Source organism: Triticum dicoccoides, chromosome 1A (genome assembly GCF_002162155.2).
Source record: "Triticum dicoccoides isolate Atlit2015 ecotype Zavitan chromosome 1A, WEW_v2.0, whole genome shotgun sequence".
In the NCBI taxonomy this organism is placed as follows: Eukaryota; Viridiplantae; Streptophyta; class Magnoliopsida; order Poales; family Poaceae; genus Triticum; species Triticum dicoccoides.
This window is the reverse complement of record NC_041380.1, coordinates 137,701,482-137,707,852: the sequence shown is the minus strand read 5'-3', so window position 1 is coordinate 137,707,852 and position 6,371 is coordinate 137,701,482. Positions and strand designations below refer to the sequence as shown.

General features: G+C 48.3%; 1 long non-coding RNA gene across 1 annotated transcript; it reads left to right on the top strand.

Annotated features, from left to right (window-relative positions):
* Nucleotides 1–3,390: 3,390 nt before the first annotated feature.
* Nucleotides 3,391–4,336, top strand: LOC119367365. The gene is made up of 2 exons (XR_005176271.1): nt 3,391–3,884; nt 4,067–4,336. It is a non-coding gene; the product is annotated as an uncharacterized LOC119367365 (long non-coding RNA).
* Nucleotides 4,337–6,371: the final 2,035 nt, after the last annotated feature.

The window sequence follows — 6,371 nt, the reverse complement described above, 5'->3', positions numbered from 1 at the left end:
GCTCATTTACTTTCCCGTTGCTATTGTTGCAATCACTGCAAAATACCAAAAACATTACTTTGCTTTCATTACTCTTTTGTTACCGTTACCATCACTATCATATTACTTTGCTACTAAACATTTTGTTGCAGATACTAAGTTTCCAGGTGTGGTTGAATTGACAACTCAGCTGCTAATATTTGAGAATATTCTTTGACTCCCCTTGTGTTGAATCAATAAATTTGGGTTGAATACTCTACCCTCGAAAGCTGTTGCGATCCCCTATACTTGTGGGATATCACTCCTCCACCCCTTCCCCCTATATATAGGGAAGGAGAGAGAGGGAAGCCGCACACCCTTCCCCTGGCGCAACCCTCTCCCTCCCCAACACCTCCTCCTCCATAGCGCTTGGCGAAGCCCTGCCGGAGAACCACGAACTCCATCACCACCACGTCGTCGTGTTGTCGGAGTTCTCCCTCAACTTCTCCTCTTCCCTTGCTGGATCAAGAAGGAGGAGACGTTCCCGTGTTGTACGTGTGTTGAACGCGGAGGCGCCGTTCTTCGGCGCTTAGATCGGAATCGACCGCGATCTAAATCGCTGCGTGTGCGACTCCACCAACCGCGTTCTTGTAACGCTTCCTCTTAGAGATCTTCAAGGGTATGAAGATGCACTCCATCTCTCTCGTTGCTAGTATCTCCTAGATTGATCTTGGTGACACATGGGAATTTTTTTGAATTATTGCTACGTTCCCCAACAGAGGATCCGTCACGCATGTCTAGAACCGCAAGACGGGAACCCCGGCGTCCCGTTCCGATGAACCCTAGCACTCGGCGCAATGGCGTACGTAGGGCAAAGAACGATCTCGCCTCTGCATGTATCGGTGCACGCAGTCCTGGTGGGTTTCGGAATAGCCTGTGCCTCATACCCAACTATCTCCGGCCCAGGCAGCTGCGGCCTAGTATCTGACAGATGCGGCCCATCACGGCCCAAGATCAAATTCAAACGGACCTCCCGAGCCGCCCTGATCCCGATCCCGGGGATCGACGGCGCGGTCTCCGCAGCCACCGCCGGCGGTGGTCTGGCCAACTTCCGGTGCACCTGCCTCTTCTTCTTAACCGTGATCCACGAGTCCGGACGAATTAAATCGAAAAGCGTAAGATTCGGAAGACGTACCTTAGGTAGGGGGCCCTTCCATGGCCCGATCGCCGTCGCCGCCGTTCTTCGGTGAACAACGCGACACGCCATCTCCTTCCTCTCGCCCGTGTGAAGCCCAACCATCGCCGGATTATCCACCGACAAGACCTTGTCGACCATCGTGCCTACCTCGTCTTCGTCATAACCAGAGTTGGAAAACTCACAAATCAGATCCGACGGTGTCGGCAACGGCGGTGAGGCCGCCGGATCATCTCCGTCACCATCCACATCATCCTCATCCGATCCGGCCAGCGCCTAGAACCGGCCGCCGACGCACGAGCGAGCCGCAGTTGACGAGGGCGGCACCCCCGCGATCGTCGTTCCGGTCACCCCCGGAGTCGCCCGCGCCCACGCCCCCATGTCCTTAGTTGAGGCGCATATGTGGAGGCTCGGCTGCCCGCACCACGGCGACCCCTGGGTAGCTAGGTTGGCGGAGGATTTGAAGCCACCACCGCCGGAGTTCTGGAACTGCACCATGCGCTGGTCAAAGTTGCTGAGCATGGAGAAGATTTCGTCGAGGGAGGCGGGGCTGACGCAAGCGGAGACGAGGGGCTGGTACTCCAGATCCAGCCCATGAAGGATGTACGAGATCAGTTGTGAACTGATCTCGTACATCCTTCAAGCTGCCGTTCAAAATTGCTGCCTTCGCTGGAGCCGCTGGAGCCGCCGCTCGAGCTTGCTGCCGCAACCCTCTAAGCCCCCAGCCTGCCACCGCAGTCGTTGGTCGCCCGCCTGGTCCTCGCGACCCGGCCAGCCGCCGCCGTGCTAGCTTAGGGTTGCGTCACGGTCAGGGTCGAACGTGCGTGTGCATCGTTTTTTTCCTCATGTGTGTGGGCGCTCGATCGAATCGATCTTGCCTGTTTGATCTCCACCGGGCACCGGCTACTGGCCCAACATCCTGGATGCGTCGTCCAATCAGGCCAACGTTGGCTGCAGTTGAACAAGTGCAGAGCGTACAGATTGATAGATGCATACGTATAATTTTTTTTTTGCCCAAAATCAAGGTATTGCGGCTGCCATACCTTGTCCACCGGAGCCCTCCGACAGTGGGCAGACTTATTCATCATGCTATGTATGGAAGTTAGATTTGTTAGAAACTAATTATTGTTGCTTCAAGATCACACTCATATATGGATATGCAGCAAGACCGAGCTATCTTAATATGCTGCTTTCGTTTCTCTGCATACTACAATTAAAATTGAGTTTCTTGTGATCGACAAATCAGAAACACATACTCCTTCCGTTCCAAAATAGATGACCCAACTTTATACTAAGTTTAGTACAAAGTTGGGTCATCTATTTTGGAACGGAGGGAGTACGTGAAGTTGCGTGGAAACATCTATACATTGAACCATTGGATGAGAAATTGTACGTGAACATGTCCGCTGAGAACTTATCCTGCCGAAAAGGATACAACTTTACAATGCATATTGGGGAATGAGAGATGGATTGGGAACTTATGGAGAAGGGCATACATCTTCTTTTATCCATTTTGATGACAAGTATTTTTGAACGGAGGGAGTATAACTTTGGCCCATATCAATGTGAATTGGATTGAATGCAATATGCATCAGTCGTCGCAAAAGAGAGATTAATACATAACCAGCAGCGTGCCTAATTGTTTATTAATTGAGAAGCCATAAGAAATAGTACCAAACATAAAATGGATTGAAGTAAAATTTAAATGATAAAGCAAAACAATTGCGATGGAATGTGGTTTAAGGGGCATTTGCTGATCTGGTTCTTTCAGTACTTGGACACTGTCTGGTAAGACATTTAAAATTTAACTTCTTGATGATCCTGTTGGTCAATTTATCCTAAGATGTTTGCATTCTTTTTCCTTTTTTTCAAAAAGGGGAAAGACCCGGCCTCTGTATCATCATGATGCACACGATCATTTTTATTAAAAGGAAATAAATAGGTCTAAAACGTACATATTTGCATATCCTACATCTTTATATTATTCTCTGAAACCATACATGCAGATTAATAAACTTATAAAGGATGTACCATGTGACATATGTGGTAAGCAATTTAAACCAATTCAAAAAAACATTGTAAAGGACGTTAGGATAGCAGGCCCTCTCAGGCCATCCACGCGGCCAGCAATTGCAAATCGCGTCCAGTTTCACTTCATTCCCTGCCTAGCCTCTGTCGCTGACGGGCGGGCCCTGGGGTCGTGGGTCCGTCGATGGGAGCCTATAGAGAGTATCCCCTTTCATTCCCCAATCCGCTGCCTCCTCTTCCCCGGACCCTCCCCAAATTCCCGCCTCCTCTCCTCCTTCCCACTCCATCGCCTCTGCACCCTGGCCGTCGTCCCTCGTCAGCCGCCGCCGGCCTTCTCGCTGGGGTGGAGGAGTAGGGGATCCCACCAGATCCGACCTGCAGGCAAAGGGCGACGGCGGGGGCGCTTGATTCTATCCAGCACCAACGCCATGGACCGGTCCGTGCAGGAGAGAGATGAGGGAGAAAGAGAGAGCAAAGAGGAGTGGCGGATGACGAGAGGAGGGAGAAAGAGAAAGGAAATAGGAGAGGGAGGCTCGGCAGCGGACGGGACAGGGTCGCCGGCCGGTGTCGGCCTGCGCCGGCGAGGTCGCTCGCCCAGCTGCCAAGGAGGGAAAGGCGACGGGGACCGGCATCCAGGGCGGCGGCGGCGGGACTACAGGAACTGGCCGAGGTGGTCCTCGCCAAACAAGCGGGTGGCAGCAAGGTATAGAAGCGGGCACCCGTGTGATTTGTTCTGTGTTGATTTCTCCTTTTGTCGATTTCGTGGTCAAAACAACGGCATATTTTTTCATTGGTTGATTTGATTTGGGGCTGATTTTCCCCTAGATTCCTTCCTCTTACAGTTCCTTTCCAACTTGTTGTTCATGGCTTGCTTGCCAACCACAGGTGCTCCCCACGGTGAGGAATGGACGCGCTCAACGCCTTCCTTCCCAACCAGGTGCTCCTGTATCTCTCTCTACTAGTAAGATGCCCGTGCTATGCTACGGAATCACAAAAAAAGTTGTGAGTGCAATCCTAGGGGACAAGAAAAAAAAATGTAGCAAGACACCAATCAAAATGATGTCATATATTTGATCGGTACACACTGAGAACAATCAAACATACGGGCTTCCGTTTATCAAGCATAGTGTATCCTTGTTTTAGCTATTTGCTCAACACATCAGCGCCAACAATATTAGCTCTTGAGCCCTCGCGTCATCTATCTTATCACCTAAAAAGATATCTGACAATCAGTATGTATAATGGTCCGTAGTATATTTAGGCAAAGGAAATATTAACGAGCCTGTAGAGGATCTGTAGTATTTTGGCAAAGGACTTTTCTTTTGGCAAAAGTGTTAAACTGCAATATTTGTTTCGCAAGTGGTCAGAAGCACACATATTCCTTAAACTGAAAGACAGCTACTCAGGTCCTCAATGCACTAAACATCCTAAATTATAATTATTGTCTGACAACACTGAAACCGGTATCAACATAAACAAACTGGTATCATTTTTTAGGGGAAACTAAAACTGCCGAGAAACCATATACTGCAGCAAAATCTGATTTGCCGTGTCGTCTCGAGTTCTGCTTTGAGGGATCATTCTCATCTCCGACCATGGTGGGCCAGCCCATGATGTGGTGCGTTTGGTTGACTATCTGACACAATGAGCTTGGGGTAGAATTTCCCCCGCCACGTATCTAAACTAATTAAGATAAATGAAGGTATACTTCAGAAGCATATACTGTCATGTAGGTATAAGAGTATACTGTCATGAAAGAAAAGATACACACAGTTTACCCTGTGATTCCAAGCATATACTAACTTCAATATCAGAATTTACTTGCAGAAATTAAAAACTGATATATGAACTCACATGATCAAGGAGATGGAAGGCACAAGTTAAAACATGAAAAATCTATCTAAAGCAACATTGCACTCATTATCACATATTTGACCACACATCAAAAGGTTATTACTAATTCTACATATCTTTCATCAATTAGCACATCCAAATAGATCTCACACAACTACGCAAGTATGTTTTTTTGTTGTAAAAGGGGCTATTTCAGATTGCGTTCAATACAAAATAATATATAGTGGACTGGGAAGTTAAATTACTTGATACAAAGAAGAGAAAAAGCTTATCTCTCTTTCTTTAATGTGTGACTCGAGAACTTCTCTACTTACAAATAATATTTAGCCATGCTTGATCATCCTCCTCTAGACCTTGCACCAAATCATCTCAAGTACAAAAATCTGACAAATGTCGCAATGAAAAAGGGTATGAATATTGAATAGCAAATCCAATACCAACCTGAGGGGATGGATACAGTGAATTTCACCAAGAATGAACTACAAGTTTCTGCAAAGAATTAAGTAGAATGTCCAAATCTGCATGTGACAATGTACTTTGCAGATCCACAAACAATTCGTTCCTAAACATTTCACAAATCACATGTTTAGGAGACCACAATTTCAATCATGAGCGGATCTGATACGCAACTATACTCCAAAAAAACAGCCACCTTTTTTGATCTGGTAGGAGAAACACATGACTTATGGGGGGACGAGAGTGGTTGGGGACAGTCACAGTGGCTCGAGGTAGTTGACACTGGCGTGGCTTGGACGAGCAGGTTGCCCCCGGAAAAAGTCCTCCGCATCTGCGATGCCCAGGCTGACTCATAGCGTTCCTGCTGCTCGTAGCCTCCATTGGCAGCACAGAAGGAAGGGACTCATGTTGGAGGTTGAGAACCAGAGCATGCATAAAATGGAATCAACCCCAACAATCACAAACGGAAAACAAAGTACTTACTATATACTCTGTCTCCGACGACCTGCACATGGCAGCAGCCGCTAGCCCACCACTATCCTCTTCGTCTGTGACGACCTATGCGGCCAGATCTAGAAGGAGAGGTCCTTGGTAAAGCTTGGAGACAAATGTAACTATAGCTATAGGGAGAAGTAGAAGTTAGCAAATTCAGCAGCAGCAAACACACCAGCGGTACAGCCCAAGCTTGTCCTGTTCCAGATCGAGCACTCTCAGTACTGCCTCCTCTTCCCAGCCCACCCCTTCTTCAACCAGTAAACACAACAGCAGCAGAGGATCTCATCCTACGACAGCGTACGGTCCCGCAACTTCTTCTCCAGCTCCCTCGCGAGGTGAGGAGTGATGGCTTGCCTCACATCGTGGGCCTCAGGCCCATGTCGGC